The following is a 7,057-nucleotide window of genomic DNA, read 5'->3' as shown; positions in this document are numbered from 1 at the left end:
CTCACGCTAATATATATATATATATATATATATATATATATATATATATATATATATATATATATATATATATATATATATACAAACAAACAATATGCATATACATTCAATAATACTTTATAGATGCCGTTATATATTTTTATAAGACATCTTAACACAGATATCATAACTCAGTATAATGATTGTTAATATTTTTATGTTGTCCTTCTTTCAAAATATCAGTATTTTCCATTAACAGCGTCTTCCAAATGCCTGAAGATACTCTGAAGGCATAACTGGAACTGTTTAAATACATAGCCGCGAATCGTAGAGAGGTTCGAATCGTAGTCTACTAATAGCTGTATAATCAACCTCTGAACTAAAGGTACACTTGGTTTTTTTCTTGTTGTTATCTACTGCTATCAACCGTAACCTGCCTGAATCATACAACGGTACAGCGGATGGGAAAGCCTGAATGAAAGGCTTCAATGTATTTGTGTAGTATTATCCATGGCATTAGATAATAAACACGTTACAAGAGCTACTCTGTAATACCGTGTATAGTATTACAGAATTGGATATTCTTCTCAACACATTAAACATGTCTATAATGTTTACTCCTTGTGATTGTATTGTTTGTGACAACAACTGTTCGTTCAATTTTTTAAAACATTGACCGACACTAGCACATTTATGGTATTGACCTTTACCGAAATGGATAAGGGGATGAATAAATTTGTATCAGTTTCCTACCTGTGAAAGAATAAATAAACTAACTTCATTGAATATACACTTAAAATTAATATTAAATAAACAACGTTGTAACGCTGTTAAGTAATTAGATCATTAGTCAAAATTACGTGACGATTCAAACAGACAGGGAAGTCTTGGATTCAAAATTGTTTTAATATTATCAATCTTAGCTGAGATTAATTATAGAAAGCAACATTAGTTCAAAATAATCGTTGTGCGTATTTAGTAAAATCGTTTTGTCTTTTAGCGTATGTACTGTTCATGCTCTGATGTAAATTAATGTAAAGTGGATCATTTATCGCACTTATGTCTTCAGCATCACCTAATCGTTTCGTTTTTTATCGTTTATGGTTTCGTACCCAATTTACTTTATATTTTATACGTAACTAAGTAAAACATAAACTTAATGTAAATATTTCATTATAATTGGAAAAAGCAAACGAATAAAATGTGTATCGTTAATGAAGTGGTAATTTTATATTCCAGTTATATACAATTAGGAACTATTCAGTATCTTTATAGTAAGAATTTCAGGATAGGATGACGTAGCCTCCTCCTTTCTCTTGCTAAATGCTAAAGAAGATGGATGTCTCCCTTGTTTTATCGAGGTACAGGTGTACATACAATTCTTCTAAATCAATGTATTGTAAAATCAATATATTTTGTTCTTAATGTGAAAAATGATTATTGCACTGGGTTAGCAAGATTTAGAGTGTATTACCTCTTAATTCATCAGTTTTGGGACTTTGTGTGTAGGGATGATGCTAGGGACAGGGCCGTACTCAGCTTTGGCGGGCACCGGAAAAATGTACCCCCGTCATGACCCGCCGCCATCCGCCTCCGTACAGGCGTGGCGGGGGCCCGGACCCCTGGGGGCCCGAGCCCCGGTAAAATTGTCCGAAAAACCGGTCTGAGTAAAGGCCTGGCTAGGGATTTTATGATTTTACGACTATTTTATGATGTCCTAGGAGTTAGGAAGGGAATTTTTATAGTTATGAAACGTAATAGGTAATCAATTTTGTTTAAATATAGTACAGAGTATGGCGGGCTATATCTTTCTCCCTCGAGAAATATGTTTAAAGTAATACATTTTTTAGTTTTGACAAGTTACATTTCGGTTTCACTAAAATCTGTGGCTAGCAGTATAGTACTGAGGTTAAAAATGTATTACAAATTATAACGAATTCTCATGCCCGTTTAGTACTCAAAATTAATAATTTTTGTAATGTGCATTACAATAGTCTAGTTTAAAAGCACTCATTATGATAAAGTTGTCATATTTCTTATCGGCGGGCTGTGTACAGTTTTTATCAAGTACAGGTTCTAGTTAAACTTTTCCAAACCAGCATACTTAATTTTGGAGGTATCCTTTTCAGAAGATCACTTATAGCATGTAATTTTGTGTTATAAATTGAGCATCTGAACTGAATTAAAACACTCAATATAGTTTTTAAACACATTATCTTATAATTCGAGTCCACAAATAATAGTCAAATAATAGTTTATATGATATTTGTTCCTTTAGACAGTAATATGATCGTATCCTGTATTTAAGTATGACGATGCAGCCCCCACTTAACCAATGTTCACAGTCACTATTACATAACAAACATTTCATGTGTATTTGTTTAAATTTTACAAATGCCACTTTTCACTACCAAACTTCCAAAACGTCTGCCGTCTTGTAGTTTACTTCATTACGAAGATTGAGTTTTTTGTTTATTTTATTTTGTGTAAACCAACATTAAAAAAACCTGAATAGGTAACTAATAAAACTATACATATATACTAAATAACGGTCTAATATTTAAACTATAATTTGCATATTAAATAATTTTTAATATATTTATGTTTGCCACTTGTATTTTATAAGCCCTTTAAAATGTTTAGATAGTTTAATAATTTTTTTCTATTTGTTTGATCTATCTTTTAAGTACGGTTTTACTGGTCGTGGCTTTCTTCAATTCACAATTTTTTTTCTATTAGGCTTAGCCTTGGAGGTTACCTCCTTAAGCATAAATTATTCCCCAGTTAGTTAAAATTTACCCAGAATTTGCTTTATGTTCCCCATTTATAGGTCAGACTAATATCTCTTATGTTAGAAATGTTTCGGCTGAAACATCTAAAATTAGATTATTATCATAACACAAAAGTTAAGATATTACCTAACAATAACGTATGTAAAGACATATGTTTGCCCCTTCCTAGTAAAATATTAAAAGAAATATATTTGTATCTACAAATGGAACAATGGAAGGGACGTTATCTCCTTGGGGAAAAATTTTTCTTGCAATATATGCTGCAATTATGCGCTCTGGATTTAACTGAGTGCATGAATATCTGTGTTACATGCTCATTAAACTACACACAATATGATTTATATTATTTCAAAATATTATTTTAATAAAGTAGGGAATTATAAGTTGATGAATCGACAGAAGGGTTTTACTTAGATGAGTCGTGGTTAACTGAGTGCATGAATATCTGTGTTACATGCTCATTAAACTACACACAATATGATTTATATTATTTCAAAATATTATTTTAATAAAGTAGGTATTTATAAGTTGATGAATCGACAGAAGGGTTTTACTTAGATGAGTCGTGGTTAACTGAGTGCATGAATATCTGTGTTACATGCTCATTAAACTACACACAATATGATTTATATTATTTCAAAATATTATTTTAATAAAGTAGGGAATTATAAGTTGATGAATCGACAGAAGGGTTTTACTTAGATGAGTCGTGGTTAACTGAGTGCATGAATATCTGTGTTACATGCTCATTAAACTACACACAATATGATTTATATTATTTCAAAATATTATTTTAATAAAGTAGGGAATTATAAGTTGATGAATCGACAGAAGGGTTTTACTTAGATGAGTCGTGGTTAACTGAGTGCATGAATATCTGTGTTACATGCTCATTAAACTACACACAATATGATTTATATTATTTCAAAATATTATTTTAATAAAGTAGGGAATTATAAGTTGATGAATCGACAGAAGGGTTTTACTTAGATGAGTCGTGGTTAACTGAGTGCATGAATATCTGTGTTACATGCTCATTAAACTACACACAATATGATTTATATTATTTCAAAATATTATTTTAATAAAGTAGGGAATTATAAGTTGATGAATCGACAGAAGGGTTTTACTTAGATGAGTCGTGGTTAACTGAGTGCATGAATATCTGTGTTACATGCTCATTAAACTACACACAATATGATTTATATTATTTCAAAATATTATTTTAATAAAGTAGGGAATTATAAGTTGATGAATCGACAGAAGGGTTTTACTTAGATGAGTCGTGGTTAACTGAGTGCATGAATATCTGTGTTACATGCTCATTAAACTACACACAATATGATTTATATTATTTCAAAATATTATTTTAATAAAGTAGGGAATTATAAGTTGATGAATCGACAGAAGGGTTTTACTTAGATGAGTCGTGGTTAACTGAGTGCATGAATATCTGTGTTACATGCTCATTAAACTACACACAATATGATTTATATTATTTCAAAATATTATTTTAATAAAGTAGGTATTTATAAGTTGATGAATCGACAGAAGGGTTTTACTTAGATGAGTCGTGGTTAACTGAGTGCATGAATATCTGTGTTACATGCTCATTAAACTACACACAATATGATTTATATTATTTCAAAATATTATTTTAATAAAGTAGGGAATTATAAGTTGATGAATCGACAGAAGGGTTTTACTTAGATGAGTCGTGGTTAACTGAGTGCATGAATATCTGTGTTACATGCTCATTAAACTACACACAATATGATTTATATTATTTCAAAATATTATTTTAATAAAGTAGGGAATTATAAGTTGATGAATCGACAGAAGGGTTTTACTTAGATGAGTCGTGGTTAACTGAGTGCATGAATATCTGTGTTACATGCTCATTAAACTACACACAATATGATTTATATTATTTCAAAATATTATTTTAATAAAGTAGGGAATTATAAGTTGATGAATCGACAGAAGGGTTTTACTTAGATGAGTCGTGGTTAACTGAGTGCATGAATATCTGTGTTACATGCTCATTAAACTACACACAATATGATTTATATTATTTCAAAATATTATTTTAATAAAGTAGGGAATTATAAGTTGATGAATCGACAGAAGGGTTTTACTTAGATGAGTCGTGGTTAACTGAGTGCATGAATATCTGTGTTACATGCTCATTAAACTACACACAATATGATTTATATTATTTCAAAATATTATTTTAATAAAGTAGGGAATTATAAGTTGATGAATCGACAGAAGGGTTTTACTTAGATGAGTCGTGGTTAACTGAGTGCATGAATATCTGTGTTACATGCTCATTAAACTACACACAATATGATTTATATTATTTCAAAATATTATTTTAATAAAGTAGGGAATTATAAGTTGATGAATCGACAGAAGGGTTTTACTTAGATGAGTCGTGGTTAACTGAGTGCATGAATATCTGTGTTACATGCTCATTAAACTACACACAATATGATTTATATTATTTCAAAATATTATTTTAATAAAGTAGGGAATTATAAGTTGATGAATCGACAGAAGGGTTTTACTTAGATGAGTCGTGGTTAACTGAGTGCATGAATATCTGTGTTACATGCTCATTAAACTACACACAATATGATTTATATTATTTCAAAATATTATTTTAATAATGTAGGGAATTATAAGTTGATGAATCGACAGAAGGGTTTTACTTAGATGAGTCGTGGTTGCGAGATGAGGAATGGATATCAGCAGGTAGGTAGGTTGCCATTAGCTACGCCGACATCAAGCGATGGCAGTCGGGGCCGGGCGTATCAGCCACCGTTTTAGCAAATGGACCGGCTTGCTGGCTGTTTTAATAGCCTCCCACCCCATTGTACCGCTACTTATTGCTCTTTGGTTTCACATTCCACAGTTCCGTTGACCGTTTCATTCCCACTGACGGCCGATCAAAACGGAACAATGCTTTCCTCTGGCTCATTGCGTTCAAAGTGACTGCGTTCTTGTAACATGTAAAACACACACGTGTTGTTGTTTAGTTCGTACGACGTAGGCACACATATATATGTGCTGAGTTACAGGCCCTACAGTGAATTAACTCGTACATAGATTTTGCTTATAATTCATATCTTAAACTCGTCTTAGTTTATAAGAAGGAGCCATATCGGCTAAACTTAAACCTTTCATATATTTACCGCTCTTAAAAATTAACTGAAGAATATCGTTAATAGTATGGTAACATGGTACCACATAATCAGTTTTTGCTGGATGCCTCAAATGTAAACTTACTTTTGGCTTAGTATCTAACAACGATCTGGGAAACACAAGTCCACATCAGAAATGCAATTGCCATGTTTTAAATAATTTGTAATTAGGTATTTTTATTTTAAATAATATGTGGATGAAGGGTTTCTTTGATTATAATTGTAAGTTTTGTTCCATGACAAAATTACATTATATTCATGAACAAATGGAAAATAATTAATGACAGATATACTGCTTTGATAGACCGTACAAATTCAACTTTCCTTCTGCGATTTTGGTTGAGGGGAAAACACTAATATTGATCGTGTATTATAAATGAGAATAGAATCCTGTAGAAAACAATTTTATAGAACTAAACTATTATTAACAAGTTCTTGTTGTGTTTTTGTGGAGAAAGGTAGCCTAAATAAAGAAAAACGTATTTATATTAAGTGAAATCTTTTAAAATCATTTAAAGTTTTTTAGCGATAGCTAAACATTTACTTGGATTCACAAAGATGTGCTGTACAATTTTCAATCCTCTTAATATAATTTTGGTTTTGAGATAAAAAGCAAAGCCATAATTTGGTAATTAAATATGTGATACTTTGTTTCATTTAATATTCTTCTCAAGAGTGTTTTAAAATGATTCGCACATTTTTTAAATTTCTTATGTCAACAGAAGAAACATTTTAACAACTCTGAAAACAAAAAATATCATTATAATGTAGATACAGATCACGGGATATCTGTAGTTCCTTTGTTTAAAGTTTAATATTGACGATGGAAGGTTTGAAAGGATAATATGATTTCGGACATTTGTCAGCTTTATATGTTTCACAACACTACGTTTCGAGGTTTAAAATCCATCCTCTTCTACAATTGTAAAAAATGTTATCATAAAAAGCACTTAAAACCTACCACCTCTACCAAAGGACTGCCACTAATAAAATAAAAAAAATATAAAAATTATCATATCATAAAACATCTTGAAGGGTTGCACATACGCCAAGAGTGCAAAAGTGATTGTATATCACTGA

The sequence above is a fragment of the Homalodisca vitripennis genome, chromosome X (genome assembly GCF_021130785.1).
Source record: "Homalodisca vitripennis isolate AUS2020 chromosome X, UT_GWSS_2.1, whole genome shotgun sequence".
Taxonomy (NCBI): Eukaryota; Metazoa; Arthropoda; class Insecta; order Hemiptera; family Cicadellidae; genus Homalodisca; species Homalodisca vitripennis.
Note: the sequence above shows the minus strand (reverse complement) of the source record.